General features: G+C 43.9%; 1 long non-coding RNA gene across 1 annotated transcript; it reads right to left on the bottom strand.

Annotated features, from left to right (window-relative positions):
- Positions 1-1,993: 1,993 nt before the first annotated feature.
- LOC135203893 (uncharacterized) lies at positions 1,994-15,365 on the bottom strand. The gene is made up of 3 exons (XR_010312075.1): positions 15,248-15,365; positions 14,498-14,693; positions 1,994-3,668 (listed from the first exon to the last, which is right to left on the bottom strand). It is a non-coding gene; the product is annotated as an uncharacterized LOC135203893 (long non-coding RNA).
- Between the last annotated feature and the right edge of the window lie 2,587 nt (positions 15,366-17,952).

Consider the following 17,952-nt stretch of genomic DNA (forward strand, 5'->3'; position numbering starts at 1 on the left):
CAGTGTAACATGACTAGTCAAAGCCAAATCAGAATACTACCTTCCCCGTATTCAAGGACAGGTTGCAACTGAATTTTAGCTACCTATAAACCAAGATAACATCCAGGGTTAAAAATTATCTAGAAATGAAATAAAAAAAATTTATACAAGGAAAACAATACCTTGATGTTCCACAATTCAATTATATCGTCAATATATGATGAATCTACATGTGATGTGAAAACTATTTATCAAACTAGCTCAGATTCAAACAACAAACTTGCACGGAATATACATCCTAATACATAAAAACGACGAACTACTGTTCCTCAAGTAAGAGCAGATGCACCACATCTTCCATACGCATGCGTACCACACTCCAACAACCTGCCCCCAACCGCCATCTCAAAGAGACACTCCAGAACAACTTCCATACCAACTAGATATTTGAAAACTCATTACACAGCTCCACAGAAGGCGGTTATTGCAGTTCTTTAGCCCTTCTCTGTGTCAGGGACACAAAATGGTAGAAATCGGGAGACAAACTGGACACTTGTGAACCCCTGGACCTCTTTTCGGAAAGCCCAGGTATACTTAAGCGTAACAGAAAGCAATGAAGTGCCAAGACTTCATAATGACCCCCCCTCTCATTAAAAGCAATTCGTTATAATTTTGCACTGAATCATCATTTTAGGGAAATATCCATCTTAACCATTATTTTCCAATCATTGATATTTGTACCAGTCCTAGCAAATTTCTGCTAATTTCACATCATTTCAAAATTCACACATTCTCGAGGTCTTAAGTCACAACCCTTTCACATTACTCAAAATTTACCCACTTACAGGATTCATGACCAATTTGAACATGTCGATGTCATCGAGATTTACAGTGTATACATATATTGATAGATTATGCTAAAACCTGTACATTTAACATTACAGTCTTCTGTAAAACATTTACTAGTGAATTTCTAAAATTTCTAAAACTAAATTGTAAAATTCTAAACACTTATAAATCTTTAAAACTTTAAGATCTTAAAGTGTTTGAAGCTTTTAAGTAACTGAAACACGACAAGCCACTGCCTATGACTTCACTGTGTCAAGATACTCTTAATACGACAAAAGGTGTTCTCATTACACGAACAAAAGAATGGACACGTTCTGTACAAGATGCCTCAGTAAACAGCATGAATGAACAGTGGTTCCCTGTAGCTAAAAACAAGTACTACTTCATGGACACTTTGGCCCTTTCTGGAGAGGAATTAAGTGGCAAATGGCTGGTGCGTGTTTTGGAAGGGGGGGGCGGGGGGGGGGGGGGGTGCTGGTGCTTGTTTGGGGGGGGGGGGGGCGGGGGGGGGGGGGGGGGGGGGCGGGGGGACCTCGGTCATATGGATGTTGACTGAGTAGTAATTTTTTTTTAAGTTTTTTTTTTTTTAGCATCTTGAGTTTGGGAAAGGGAGCAGGAATCTGAAACTTGGAGTAACGGATCAGAGGGGTTGAGAGAACTTCTGTAAAGTTGGGTTTATTCTAATGGAAAATTCTAGATTGGATCTTAAAAATTATTTCAGAATAATAGGTTTATAACCATTCTTACCTTGTAGCCAGAGAGAGAGAGAGAGAGAGAGAGAGAGAGAGAGAGAGAGAGAGAGTGGGGTGGGGTTACTTACAACTACTTCACCAATCTAAGGGGGAGGGAGATGAGTTGGGAGGGGAAATTTAAAGTTTTTTTTCAATATACAAAAGTAACTACACTTAGTGACATGCTTTTATACTTACAGGAATTCAGAATACCTGTACTTAAGATAATCATACAAAAATGATGGTTACAGAAGTAGTACACAATTATACTTAACATTCAAATTTAAGGGAATTATTGTATCACTACCTTATAAACTTCGACACAGAAAACGGGAGGCGGTCATTTGAAATTATCCAAAGCAGATTGCAAGGTTAAAACATTCAAGGGTAAGTTCCCACAAAAAAATCACCTTGGAGAGAGAGAGAGAGAGAGAGAGAGAGAGAGAGAGAGAGAGAGAGAGAGAGAGAGAGAGAGAGAGAGAGACTTGAACTTAAAATTACAGAAGTTTTCTTCAGATGCAAAAAACACTTACGAGCAATAATGGTACATTAACATACAAAAGTAAACCCCACTCTCGCCAGTTGTATAGCTCTAACAATGGAAATCAGATAAACTCAGCAATGCGTACTTCTTCAATGATTTAAAAACTTCAGTACATAATCCTGACCTAAGATTCATAAGATTCACTGCACTAACTTAAGAATTACTGACATCAAGGGGAGTTTAATCTACACCAAATGCTCAAGCAATTATCAGACTGGAAATTGAGCTTAGACTAAATGCTTAGCACAGAGGAATACTCCAATATACCACACTTGAACCACTATCGACAAATACGTACTATATCAGTAGTAGTAGTAGTAATAGTAGTGTGCGGAATATGACTTTGAACGGCTCAGTACCTGGCTGGTCTGACGAGCCTGACGCGGACAAGATACACAACATAAGTGCATCTTAGCCTATAGGTACAATAATAGTTTCATTACGGGCTGCTCTATAAGCAAGAGCTCGTGCTGGCATAAGGCCTGCTAAATCTAAAACAACACCACAACTCAAGACCTTCCATCACAAACTAAACTTATCCAGTTTTATCATACGAAAACTCAGGAAGTTCAGCAACTAAAATTGAATTTACTGTTAAACTTATCCATTGTTTAAATGGTTGAATTTCATTGCATTTATCTGTAATTTACCTATAATTATAACATGTAAGTTCTTGACTATTTTGTCCGAATGATATCACTTTGCTTGCTTCTTAAGATTATTTGATTTTCACTGGTCACTTTCTAAGGGATGACCAAAAATTGCAACTTTTCATCAGAATTCAAAACACATGTTATAGAATTTTAGCATGGTTTAAAAGTTGAATAAAAATAAAGTTCAATAAACTAAATGTCATTATGTTAAGTGTTTAACAATCAGTAAACTTGCAAGCAAAAGTGGTGCCAAGACCAAAACAGGCCCAAAGGTATAAAATTATATAAGCTTAATATAACTAACACATCAAAAATCATATACCTCACATGGATAAGCATTTTCGTGAATACAAATGTTTACAGTTATAAATAAGTGCACTGCTCAGAATGGGGTTTAATGACGAGGCTCATAAGTTTAACAATGCTAACATTTACAAAACTGACATATAAACGCACGAAGTTAAAATTGGAAAAATATCCAAGAAGTGAATTTTATATTTGATTTTTTTTTTTTTTTTGAAAAATTCTCAAATAGAAAAAGGATCAACTTGCTTATGTAAATGACAATTCTGTTCAATATCAAGAAGCTTTTATCAATGCAATGAGAATACTTGGAACTTAAGTATAAAATTTTATATCTACAACTTGAGAATTACCACTATGAAATAAAATTTTGAATAATTAACAACCAAGATATTATGAGCCTCAACGTGAACACTTCTATAAACTATCAAACTAAGGACCATCCCTGCACTCAAAATCCTGTGTACTAAACTTCCTGTAGTACTTGAAGCCAGATATCCTAGACTTTAGTCCGCAGAATACATGTTTCCTTCACATGACTTCTTGATGTGCGCCAACATCAAAATTGTGGATAGATAATTCCACACAAGCAGTTCGCCCAAATTTAATCTGAAAAAAAATTCAAAGTGTTAATTCTTCCAATATTTCAACATTAAATAATTATGTAGCATGTACCTCGATATGCATTCACTAATCAAACCCATGAGCAGTTATCAGGAATAAGGAAGTAGAATTTGCAATACAAGCCTGTTCAATGGAAAACAATATTGAAACTTGCTAAACAAGTCTTAACTACCATATTATTGACCTATCATGCTAAATTCTAGCGAGTACATTTTGTAGATTATAAAATACAGAAATTTAAAGCTAACGTGGGCAGTGTTCCGACTCATGGTCTCAAGCTTAAAAAAATGAAGACAACTATTTTGAAACTATCATTCTATTGACTATAACTTCTTTGCAGAACATATATAAAAACTTACAATAATAAACAATCTCTTTAAAAGCTAGAAACTATCTTTTTCAAAACTATAAATTATATAAATTACTCAATGACAACTCTGTATTCTGATTTCTATGACCAAGAACTTAAACTTGAAAATATTCAGAAGAATGTATTTTTCTTTTAAACATAAACGATAGAAACCTTCATTATTGAGAGCAGTTGTCTCAATTTTGTGGAAATTACTCAATTACATCACTGTATTCTGATCTCTACCACTTGGAGGACTTCCAAATATCCATAATACTGGTTTCTACTTTCCATTTTACCTACTAAGTACGACACCTAATTTCTTGTTTCCATTTTACTACTAAATACGACACCTAATTTCTTGTTTCCATTTTACCTACTAAGTACGACACCTAATTTCTTGTTTCCATTTTACCTACTAAGTACGACACCTAATTTCTTGTTTCCATTTTACCTACTAAGTACGACACCTAATTTCTTGTTTCCATTCTACCTACTAAGTACGACAACTACTTCACACCAAAGAACAACCAGTTTCGTGAAACATTTAGACACGTTCCCTGAATGGCAGTTACCTCGGGGGGAAAATTTTAAGTCCTTATGAACAGTTTCAAAGCTTGATTTACAAAAGGGAAACCCTTTTCATATGAGAACTATACGGTATCAGCACTGACTCTTAATATACCAAATACGTTTTAGTTATCTGAAAGGCATCACACAAACACTTAAATTTGTTACCCAATTTAACAATGTCTTCAGAAACTGAGAATAAAGTTAAGAAAAAATAATGTCGAAAATTGTATTTTTCCTAACTATACAAACCTGAGGCCCTTTAACAATAGAAGGTACTTAGCGGCAGCTGAACCGGTCGTAAGCTTCGAACAAGGGGGTTCGGTAGTTAACTACTTGTCCAGCAGTTGGTGGTCAGTCCGACTGCGAGGAGAGGATTCACTTTGCTTTAGGCCCAGGAAACGCAGAGTGAGGGGTGGCATGAGGTGGGACTGTGTGTAAAGGACCTCAGGTTGTATATAGGGAACAAAAATACAATTTTCGACAAATTGTTATTTGTTCCAATACGTATACAAAACCCTCGTCCCTTAACAATAAGAAGACTCACTTGGTGGTGGAATCAGAGTCTTATGAACAGACTGGTGTTCGTCCTACCTTGGATAGCTCCCTGGTCGTAAGAGCAGGGGGAGGGATCCTAGCCTCTGCCCAACTGATCGGGGTGTGTACTGCAGGATCAGTGGTCAGACTTCTGGACCAAATTTATAAGAGGGAGGCAAGCGTACCTCTTATAAATAGCAAAGGCAAGAACTAGTTCCTACTTCAAGAGCCAAAATGAAGTCATGGGTTTGTCTCTTGTTGGCTTCCACTCCCCCCCTTGATGGGGAGTGGCAGATATATACTCCTATCCCCACTGAAAGGGATAGGATGGAGCTTGGTTGTGTAGCTTACCTACATCTGCTTCCTGTTCAGCGTAGTGACAACTGCGGCCCTCTGCCCACAGGTAGAGGGGAAGAACGAAGGAGGAAGAGAGGCCAGTCACACACTCTTTCACTCGTCCATTCATGCAGTCATACAAGTAAGTGATGCTGTTCTGTCCCTCGGGTGCTGGGTCGACTACACAACTTGTTGAGCAGCCACCACAGGTCCCAAGGAAAAAGTGTCCAAGGACCTGTGGGTAATATCCCGAAGGTAGAATGAAGTGAAGGTGGTTTGGTTGGCCCAAACCCCTGTCTTCAGTACCTGCGCCAGGGAGAAGTTCTTAAGGAACGCAAGGGTTGGACCAATACCTCTGACTTCGTGGGCTCTCGGACGAAGGGTACGGGTGTTGTACGCCCTCCTGATCACCTTACGCAGCCAGAACGAAAGTGTGTTCTTGACATTTCTTTCTTGGTAAGCCCGGTGCTAACGAAGAGGTGCCGAGTTCTCTTCAGATAACGCCATAGCGCCCTCACAGGACAAAGCAGCATCTCATCTGCATCATTGTCAAGAGAATTCCTTCAGGGAGGGGATCGTAAAAAGGCTCGAACCGGTCGTCTGGGACCAAAGGATTCAGAGTCTTTGCTACGAAGTTCGGGACGAAATCGAGCATCACAGATCCCCATCCCCTGGAATGCTTGACGTCGAAGGAAAGACCATGGAGTTCCCCTACTCTCTTCGCTGATGCCAGGGCCAGCAGGAAGAGGGTCAGATCCCTGTCTGATGACTCTCGGAGTGGCTCGAAGGGTCAGAGTCAAACTCCTAAGGATGAGAGTCACATCCCACCCTAGGGGCCTGAGTTCCCTGGGTGGGCGAGACCTCTCGAAGCTCTTCATCAGGAGGGAGATCTTGAAAGAGGAGGAGATATTCACACCTCGCAGTTTAAGGACTAGGGCTCTGTATCCTTTAACTGCAGAGACGGAGAGGAGCTTCTCTCGGCGAAGGAAGACTAGGAAATCCGCTACCTGCTGAAGAGTGGCTCTGAGAGGAGAGAGACCCCGTCCACGACACCAACCACAGAAGACTGACCACTTCCCCTGGTATACAGCTGCAGAGACTGTCTGAGGTATCCAGCCATCTCTGTTGCTGCGTTGCGAGGAAAAGCCTCTCGCTCGCAAGAGATGGTGGATAACAGCCTGCCGTGAAGACACGGACTCGATGGACCGGTGATACCGTTCATGTGGCTGGCACAGGAGGTTGTGCCAGGGGGGGGGGGGGGGGGGGGGGGGGGAATCTCCCTTGGTGCTTCAGCGAGCAGAGCCAGGTGCCAAAGGGATCGAGGCCGTTTGGGTGCCACCAGGATCATCCGAAGATTCGCGGTGATCAGCACTCTGCTGATCACTTGCGAATCAGACAGAACAGGGGAAAGCCGTAAATGAAGAGGTTGTCCCACAGGTGTTGGAGAGCATCCTTTGCAGCTGCCCATGGGTCCAGCACAACCGAAAAGAAAACCTGGAGTTTTCTGTTGTGCCAGGTGGCAAACAGATCCACGACTGGATGCCCCCACAGGTTGAAACAACATTTCCGCCACGTCTGGGTGAAGGGACCACTCGGTTCCTATCACATTCCTTTGCCAGGATTGTAGCGGGCTGACAGCTCTACTGAGTGTGCCACGGCCCACTTGTGCACCTGCAACGTCAACTGGTGCAGCGGAAGGGACACTAGGCCCCCCCCCCCTGCTTGTTGACGTACGCCACTATCGTGGTGTTGTCGCTCATCAACACCACTGAGTGTCCCACCAGACGATCCTGGAACTCTTGGAGAGCGAGGAACGCTGCCTTGAGCTCCAGGACGTTGATGTGAAGGTGCTAGTCGTGATGATCCCACACACCTGCAGCCATCAACTCCTCCAGGTGTGCGCCCCATCCCTCAGTTGATGCGTCTGAGAAGAGCAGCATCTCTCCCCCCGGGGGGGGAGGGGGTTGTGAAGAGGCACTCCTCATACGAGGTTCCCGTCGTCCAGCCACCAGGCTAGGTCCTGCCTCACCTCCTCCGTGAGGGACACGGGGAAGAAAGGAGGGTCCCTTGCCTGTGACCAACACTCCTTTAGTCCCCACTGAAGAGACAGCAGGTGAAGACGCCCGTGAGGGACTAGCTTCTCAAGAGACGACAGGTGGCCGATCACTGCTGAGCTGGTTGCTCCTGAAGGGACAGGAACGGTTCTGCTGCCTCCCTGAACCTGCTGATCCGCGAATCTGCAGGGAAGACTCGCCCTGCTACCGTGTCGATCAGCATGCCCAGATACTTCATCCTCTGCTTGGGTTTGAGATCTGACTTCTCGTAATTCACTACGATCCCCAGATCGTGGCAGAATTCGAGGAGTTGATCCCTGTCCTGCAGCAACTGCGAGCGGGAGCTCGCCAGGACCAACCAATCGTCGAGATACCTCAGCAGAGGTATCCCTACCGAGTGGGCCCAAGCCGACCTGACACCAGCATGAACAATCGCGTGAACACCTGTGGGGCGGTTGAGACTGAAACAAAGTGCCCTGAATTGGTACATTGTCCCATCGAGGATGAAGCGGAGGTGCTTCCTGGAGGATTGATGGATGGGTATCTGGAAATACGCATCCTTCAGATCCACAGAAAGCATGAAGTCGTTCTCCCTGATGGAATTGAGCACTGATCATGCTATTTCCATCGTGAACAGAGTCTGGCAAACTAACTGGTTCAAGGGAGAGATCCATCACCGGGCACCAGTCCCCCGAGGACTTCTAAACCAGGAAAAGTCAGCTGCAGAGCCCTGGCAACCAATTCCATATGATCTCCACAGCACATTTGTTCAGCATGGCTTCTACTTCCTGCCGAAGCGCTACGTCCTTGGTCGAACCAGGAACGTACGTTTGCAGTTGGACCGGGTTGGAGGCGAGGGGTGGTCGAGACTCGCTGGGTAGTAGATATCCCTCCCAAAGGACGTTTACTATCCAAGTCTCTGCTCCGAAGAGCTGCCATGTTGCCCAATGGCTCGCCAGGCATCCCCCAACTTCCGGCAGCAGGTGAGGGGGAACGCCGTCCCTAGCGTTTCCCTCCTCTCTTCGACTACTTCTTCCCAGATCCCTTTCAAGAGAAGGACTGGGAAAAGGGCTGGTTACGGTCACTCCTTACAGCAGAAGTCGAAGGCAGAGTCTTTCCTCTTGGCTTCGACGAGGCAATTGTCTTAGCCGCAGAGGAAGCGCTAGCTAAACTCTTGGGCTTAGCCGCAGTCGTCCAAGGTTGCCCAGCCACCTTCGAGACTGCCTGGTGGACAAGACTGTCACTATCGTCAGTGCGCCATTGTTCCACCGTAGCGTCCACCATCTCTCTGGGGAAGAGAGAAGAGGAACTCCGCACCGGTCCGTTGCGAAGACCCAGTGCCGCCTCTCACCTAGCCGCCCTGGTCACTCGGGTGAGGACAGCGTCTCTGCACCGGAGAACCAGGTTGGCCCACAGGATAGCCGTTTGGTGGGCCAGGTAGGAGATGGCCCTACCTCCAGATTGGCACAGTCTCACAAAGCCAGGTCCCCTTCAGGAGAAATGTTCCCTAAGGCGGCCGCAGCCTTCAAGACTGTGAGGGACCACAGGTCGATCCGTGAGACTGCTTGAAATGCTGCCGTGGCGGTAGATTCCAAGGCGAGTGCATCTTGCTGAGAGAACCAGAGGTTCTCCGACAGGAGCTGCAGCAGAGACACCCCCGTAGTTAGCCTAGCTAGCTCCAGGTTAACCTGTTTGGGCGGCAGAGGGTCTTCCGAAAGTAGGTAGAATCGCCTCTGTCGCAGTAGAGGTGGGGGAAGGAGCTTGGAAGACCTACCAGACTGAAGCAAACCCTCCTGTCCACCTGGCTCAGTACACTGTCAGCAAAGGCCGCCCACCGTCGTCCTGGGTTCCTTCTTAGGTCCCCAGAACGCCTCCAACCCTGATGAAGGCTCGGAAGGTGGGAGCAGCGATCCTTCCCCGAGGTCGTTGTGCTGATGAATCAGCGCAATAACCTCAGTAAATGACCTCTGGATCTCGGGAGTGACTGCATCCTGTGGAGTCGGACCGTCAAGCCCTTCCAGCAAAATCGCTTCCCGAGATCCTCCTCCTTCCACAGGAGGAACCGCAACAGACCCCTCATGGTCTCCTCCTGCCACCTGCGTGTACGATCTGGTCGGGCCTAGGACCGTGCCAGGTTCATAGGGCGTCATGGCGGGATGGCGAGGGGCGCGCCCCTCGTGATCACTCCTGATCGTCTCACTGTTCCTGGTGTAGCCCGAGGAAGTTGAAGGGATCGGAGAGGGAGACCTGGCGCTCCCCCGGCAGAACCAGTGTACTGAGGAGGCTGCAGGCGATCGCCAACCCGTGGTGGCGATCGAGCTGCAGGCCTGGTCGAGCGGCTCTCCAGGGGATAGCGGCTGGACCGAGAACAGTGGCGATGGTCCCGAGCGTCAGAAGACCTGCTGCTGGTCCCCTCTCCGCCCGGTTCCAGTAGGAGCAGCGGTCAGGGGACCTGCAGAGTCCGCTGTCGCGGTGGGAGCAAGCCTGTCCTCAAGGTGCGCCACACAGCTTGGAGCAGCCGAAGCTGGTTCAGGCGACCGAGGGGACCGCTTCCTAGCTCAGCCGGCGGCCAGTCTGGGACCGTCAACGTCAGCCCTAGGTACCAGCGGATCGCATCAAGAGCGATTGCTGGTCTTGTGGGAGTCACCTGAGCGATCCCCGCCAGTCTTCCGCCCCATGCCTGGATCCTGGCGCCGAGCGGAGTTGGTTACCTGGGTCTTGGCTGCATGGTCACCCGTGGGTGACCGTTCACTCAGTACCTCTCCGAGCGAGAGGCAGAGACAGTACCTGGCACCAAGGCAGAACCTCTGGCGCCAGGTGAGGAAGTACCGGTGGAAGCCGGTGCTCCTCCGGTCCCCATCTTCTTCTTCCTTGCGGAAAGAGCCCATTCCCGAAGGAACAGGAGGACCAACGGAAGTCCCACCGGAGTGGGACGGGCCCTTATAAGTCTCAGGACAAGCCTTCTTATGGGGGGAGGAGGCAACCTTCTTCTTCTTAGGCTGTGGGGCCTTAGAAGTCGAAGGGGAAGCTGCGGCAGACGATGATGACAAAGAAGACGAAGACGCAGGGCCCGACTGCACCTGTCCGGAAGGAACGATGGCAGCAGGAACTGGTACTGGGGCTGGAGCGGCATTGCAGTCAGGAACAGGAGGCAGGGCAGGAACCAGCGGCATCCTCTGCACAGGAGGCAGGTCCAGAGGCGAGCTCTTGGGACACCAGGGGCAAGAGCGGCGAACCCAGGTGGCAGCGCCTGCACAGTACCTGTCAGGGTAACCACGGCTACGTGCTGTGTATAGACCAGGTGTGGCGGAGCAGCGTAGCCCGGCGTGGACACCGTCGTGGTGGTTGAACCGTGGGTTACCGGCATGGCCCCTCTCGCCAGGTGACTCAGCAGCCCCTGAATCATCGGTGTCCCTTGGAGCCCCAGCAAGTACCAGGCCCGTCTGAGATCGTCCCAGTGGCAGCCAAACCTAAAGAAGGAAAAGTCGGGTGAGTCAGTGGGGGGTGGTTTCCCTTCGCCCGGGGGGGGGACAGGTCTCATCTCGAGCGAACGAACGACCCCAAATACAACTTGATGTCGTGGTACCTTGCCCCTCCCTCCACGCTCGACTGATCGAGAGAGGAGAAGGAGCAAGATACCTCCCCCGAAGGGAAAGGAGCCATACGAGGGAGCCAAGATGGGGGAAAGAAAGACGACAACGTGTCTGTAACCAAGGAAGTAACTGGAGATCCTTCCGATGTCTCCTTGGCCAGCTTACGCGGCTTCTTCCTCCCCCCATAGCGCTCTCACCGCTCCTCCAACCAAGACACACACATATCACATGTATCGGTGCGAGAGCATTCCCGCCCTCGACACAGAGTACAAAATTCATGAGGGCCAACTTTAAAAGGGGACCGAAAGGTCCCACACTTACGGCCCTCCTCACCAGGGCACAATCTGCGGCTGATGGGGGGGCGAGGGGGTCTCTCCAGCTCTCGTGATTCCATTTCCATTACACAAATGAAGCACTGTATGAATATAAAAAACACACACGTATTTACTGATATCCTTGCACTAGCACACAGTGAAAGGAAAAGCAAAAAAGTCTTCACGCAGTGAAGCAAACCAAGCATTCGACAGAAGCGGGCAGAGAGGCGAGCAACACATCCATTTACAAGCGCGGCATTAAGCAAAGTGAATCCATCCTCTCCTGTCCTAGCAGTCGGACTGACCACCAACTGCCGGACATGTAGTTAACTACCGAACCCCCTTGTTCGAAGCTTACGACCGGTTCAGCTGCCGCTAAGTACCTTCCTATTGTTAAAGGACCGAGGGTTTGTATACGTATCGGAACAAACGTCTTAATATACTGATTATGTATTAAATAGTAACTTTACAAGAAAATTAAAAACGTCATTCCCACAGCATGAATTTAACTTTGATAAATGGGCCCGTCGTAATACAAGTTTCTCACTATAAGACAAATCTAGAAAATTCGTGTATCGATACTTATCAACTCCATAAACCCTCGAAGACCATGGCAGCTCTCTGGTCACTCTCCATAAACCTTTCCTCTTGTATGCAAACCACTGAAGGTGATTTCGAATCTAGAAAGAAAACGTGCACTCAAAATACCATTTTTAAGGGAACACTATTCTATTTTTTATAATTCGTAGATGGGGGGAGGGGGCACCATCCCTGGGATGTTGACAGTTTTAATGAAGCTTCATAGAACTCTAATGCGTGATTTGGAGGTGTAGTGTTCACTACCAAAATCCACGTTCGCTGTCTCAAGAATTGAAAACTAACAACCAATACCGCCGACATTTAGTTAGGAAAAATTGTCATCGACTTTTGCAGGTAGATTGTTTTGTTTGTATGTCGTTTTTACGTTGCTGGAACCAGTGGTTATTCAGCAACGGGACCAATGGCTTTACGTGACGTGTTTACTAATATCACCAGAAATACACATCTCTAACTCCTCAATGGAATGACCAAGAATAGAACTCGCGACCACCGAGGTGGCAGGCTAAAACCATACCGATCATGCCACTGAGCAGCTCTTTTGCAAATGGAATCATCAAAGTAAAACATCTGCGAAAGTGGGGCGAGATTGACTGACTATAGTTGTTCAAAGGCCCTTAACACTTATAACGGTACAGTTACAGCATGAAAAGCTGGAGTCTTCAGAATTAAATGGGTCAAATTGTTTACGCAGTTATAGTAAAAAATTAGGCTGGAAGTGTACAAGTAAAACCTATGTCAAATAACCGCTTTCAAACAAAAGGCTATGAATGCTGAGCAACATGGAAGCAATCAAACATAATATAACCTTTATGAGAATGACTTAATTCTGTAACTTTAGATATAACATGCAATACTAATACTATTTGTGTTCAAAAGCTCTAACCAACTACTAAGTTTTATCAAAATCGTTACTCCTGATATTAGTCTAATTAGCTACTAGCATAGAACAAATGTTTTTCGGCTATCTTATTGAAGGATAAGTGAATTATTCTTAATGGTATGTGGCAAACGTGTTTCATTGTAAAATTGCAAGTGACTACATTTACGTGGTTTACATTTCTATAAGTTCTTTTTCTAAAGACACATTTATAGGAGCATGATCCTTTTCATTATTACTCCTCGGGGCATACCTATACTGCTATGCAGTTTAAAACCTAGCAGTATTTTCCAGATACATTGCACGCACATTTAAGCAAGCTATTATGATAGAATTTTTATCTGCTTTAAGAACAAACACCTTCAGAGGCAGTTTCAGTTGTATTGGTTTACGTATATTCCACTTCTGTTCATCCTCTCCTGCCAAAACTAACTTTTGATAAACTAGAAATATCTGCTGGCCTTAGGTTTCCTGTGTTTCTACAAATCAGTAAGTTTCCGTTACAACTGCGTCATAGTTCCATTAAGGGAGGGATGTTCCGATACGTATATAATATGAAAACAAATTAACAAATTATTTTAAATCCTATAACGAAGCAGAAAACTAGTTTTTCTAGTAGCATCCGGTTAGACTAAAACGAGTTTGGCAACTTCCGTCGCAGCACCGTCTTATCTGGCAATACTGGGGGAGCCCCCAATTAACCATGATTTTCGAGTTGGTAAAAAAAAAAAAATAAAATAAAATAAAACAGGGTATCCTTCCAATTCAGCAGGATCCATTTAAAAACCTGAATTAATTCAACATGATTTCCTAATAGGTTTCAATTTTGTTAAAATGTTGGTACTAGATTTTACCAACTAAAGTTGCTTAGAGAAACAAAACTATTCCTATTTCAGCTTTAAATTTGGTAGAGAAAAATAAAACAGCGTATCCTTCCATTTAAACCAGACTTTAACAGCATGGTTTCCTACTAGGGTTCATCTTTATTGTTAAAATGTTGGTAGATATTTGATCAGATTTGCAACAGATGCTACTAAAAAAAAAATTAAGAAATTCCTATTTCAGCTTTAAATTTACTAACGCATCTAAAAATTCCAAGTCTCGTTTGGGTCACCAAACTCATGCACTCCTAATTTTTTTTTTTTTCATAAATAAATATACAACTTATCTACGCCGAAGATCACTTCACCGGAGGTTGAAACTTCAATAGAGCATCATAGAAATACGAAAATGACCTCACGAGGCACAAAAACCACTAAAAACAGCCAAGCCATGACTGAAGGAAGATCAGACTGTTTGGCCGTGACATTCTGGCCCACTCACTGAAGAGTATCAGTAAGTAACTTTTGACGAAGAATTAATCCACTGTTATTTCTCACTGGTAATTGAGTAAAAGTAACATTTTCTAGACAGCTGTGGCTATCTACAATTATGCTTGGGTAATCTGCTATACCCACACCACGTCAAACAATGGGCACGTCCTCAAATTTCACTTAACCAAGGGTCCCAAAACTTATGTTGGAATTGCTGCAGCAAACCTAGCCTGACTTGGGTTACAGTAAACAATAAGCAGTAATTACTCACATTCGTTGGTGGTTTATTCTGTTCCCGAAGGGAATGTGGCTATTATGGAATTTCTTTCCATTTATCACCTAACCTGGTAGTACCGCTAAGGTTTCCAATGACGGTTCCCTTTTTTGAAAATGTTGGAATAAGACCAGTTGTAGATCAACAGGTTCACACGTATATTAGTCCTAATTCATCATAACCACATTCCAAACTGACAAAAAAAAAAAAAAAAAAAAAAAAAATCAATGTTGAAAACGTTGGAATAAGACCAGTTGTAGACCAACCGGTTCACACGTAAATTACTGGTCATAATTCATCATAGTTCACACGTAAATTACTAGTCATAATTTATCATAACCACATTCCAAACTTACAAAGAAAAAAAAAATTCAATGTTGAAAATGTTGGAATATGACCAGTTGTAGACCAACCGGCTCACACGTAAATTACTAGTCAAAATTCACCATAATCACATTCTAAACTTATAAAAAAAACCGTTTCAGTGTTGAAAATCTCTTCCTAAGAAATCATTTTTTATACCTATATATCTCTAAAAGGGGTTAAAACGCTTTACGGTCATTTCACCCACACACCGGATATTGAACAAATGGGATAAAAATGCATGCACAAAGGAGTCTATGCTTACGGCTCCAACTCCAAGCAGACCATTTTTGGGTGGCGACAAAAAAATGGAAATGAATCAGCCATTAAAGTTCAAAACACACACAAATCCGGTATCAAAATTGCGAGTAATAAACAACCTACCATTTGATCTGCAAACTACATATTTCTTCAGCGGGGGACGTGGGTTACCAGACAATGAGACAAATGGTGAAGCGTTGCCGGATTCTTCCAGAGGACTAAATGCAGCAAAGGACCCAAGGAGACAGGCGTGACGAAGTCAAGCATTTTCTTTAAAATCGTTTCTTCTTCTTCCTTTTCCTAAGGAAACAGAGTGGGAGGCGGGATGTCCTCCAAAGAATGAAAGCACCTGATGGATTTTTATTTATTTTCGGCATCACTGTTAAAACGTGAATATGACTCCTATCAGACCTTCATTTGCGAAAGCAATCTTGCTTCTGAGACTCTCACCTGCTATCCCCAACGATGTTGGTAATTTGAGAACTGGAGTAGTTATTAAGATTTTCTTCCTTTAAATTGTTCCGTGACATTTCTACGACTTCCCAATCTTCACGTTTCTAACCTAAATTATGCGGTATAGGATATAACACGTACGATATTCAAAACATGGAATATTTCTAGCCTGATTGATAGAACATGCTATGTTCATTATGGCTACTATTACTTTTTAATCAAACGAAGCTAAATGTTAGAAATGACTTTTGATTTGTCCCAACTCTTACAGAAAACCGAATACATCAGTTGCCAAACGAAGATTAATCTTTCATATTACTTTTGCAATAGAAAGAGCAATTTTCATATCGATATTAATATAATAATAATAACAATAATAATGATGATAATAATGACATTATTAATGTCACTTCAGCTTTATGATGTGAACTAAACAACCTGCAGTACTTATCAGTAAAGACTAATAAAAAAAGAGTCATGCAGTTCAGTGAATCACTGAACCCAGTAATCTGAAAACTCATGTTTACAGTGAAATACGTAGATTTGTAAAACGATCAAAATAAAATTTAAGTTCTGGTAGATTTAAGTCAACTTTGACAAAATTCTGCATTTAATACTATTAACATTGTAAAATATTGTATATTTTCTATATTAAAAGATAAAAAAGAAAAAACTCATGTTTAAAAGCAATATGGATACAGCCTCTACAAATAAGGTAGAAAATCTATTGTTTCTCACAAAATTAAATACTGCATTCGTAGAGCAAGACATTTTTTTCAGTCAATGTAACGTTATATATCTAAAATTGACCTTGACTCGAAAGGTGTTACCTCATAATTGCGTTTTGCGCAGGTGCACACTTGCCTGCTCGGTCATTATGGCTGACATCATCGTATGATTAACATCACGTTCGTTGTTACGGTCTCTCTCTCTCTCTTATTTTGCTTAAAATCATGTATAAACTAGTTTTCTATATACGAAGTAAATGCAGCTTATAGATATTGCATGACCATCCACGTGAATAACTGTTCAACTTAGAAGTTACCTTGTAGGCCTAAATAGTAGAGCTATAAAGTGTTACAATTCTATGTCAACTATAGTATCTCTTCATTACTCATAACAAGGCCTTACACTTTCTTTGTATTATTATATTAATAATATTAGGAAGTTGTGTAAATGTACAGAGATGATAATCTGTAAGCTACAGAATAGTTATGGCCAACAGTGGCCTGCATATAGGAACTTTATCGTGGCATAAATCCTTTGTTTACAGCTTAGCGCAGCAGAAAGAATAAGTTGGTATGTTCGTAACTCGTCCCAGATGTGTATGCGAAGGTTGGTAACACAGTTCCTAACTTCCCATTTCATTACGTCGTTCTCCTGCTTAAACGTGTAGTAATCCTATTGTACCTTCATTTTTAAAACTATATTCCTTACTTAGCACAGAATTGTAGGCTATGTAATCATGTAAAATTACATTCATTACAACAGTGGTAAACTTTCTGTTATACTGAGGACCTGTAGTATTCGAAGCACGACCGAGAACGAACCGATATTGAACCGCTTCTGCAGACCTAAGAGGAAAAATAGCTACCGTATGATCATCGAGCAATAACGGTCACATTCGAAGACACAGGATCGAATAACTGGCAATCTCATCACAAAATACTAGCCGAGCGTGTGTAGTGCAGGTCAAGATTTTTGGACAGCGGGGTCCCCTACAGATATGCTTTGTTGTGGGGTCTTTTGGGGGCCGGGGGAAGGAGGGCTCGAGTACCGCAACCCTCTACTCTACCCTTCTAGCAAATAGCGGCCGCATTCATGTAACCACACGCGAGGAAGTTCCTTGATCCTTCCGGTAGTCGGGACCTCTTTTGGTAATCCCTGTCTCCTCTCTGGTTGCAGCCCATGGCAACCGACTTCATTTCTGCCAGGTACCTACTTCACTGTTTCGGCGCAATACAATGGTATTTTAAGAGGCATACTTCAACAGGCTCGCTTGGGAATCGATTCAATAGAGCCCTGAACCTCCCGCTAGTTCTAATACAAGCATCTTGACAATCAATTCTCAATTTGCTTTTATAAAAGCACGTTTGGCATCAGTATAATAGGTGAATGATTCCTGTTGGTGGCATGTGGGATAACATGCGACGAATTGGTGATTCGTGTGAAGATTTGATCGGCGAAATATACGAGTCTTCTTTTTGATTTACAGTTAAAAATGCCTTATGTATACCATCGAGATAATGGACATTTTCAGCGGAGAGCGTCTGATCAGACCTATTGCCCCAATATGGAATGTATTTTGCTCGAACGCATTCTTGGCGTGAAGGTTATCAAACGTTGTACTTGGAAGCAAAGCCTTGCAAGATTTC

The sequence above is a fragment of the Macrobrachium nipponense genome, chromosome 44 (assembly GCF_015104395.2).
Source record: "Macrobrachium nipponense isolate FS-2020 chromosome 44, ASM1510439v2, whole genome shotgun sequence".
NCBI lineage: Eukaryota > Metazoa > Arthropoda > Malacostraca > Decapoda > Palaemonidae > Macrobrachium > Macrobrachium nipponense.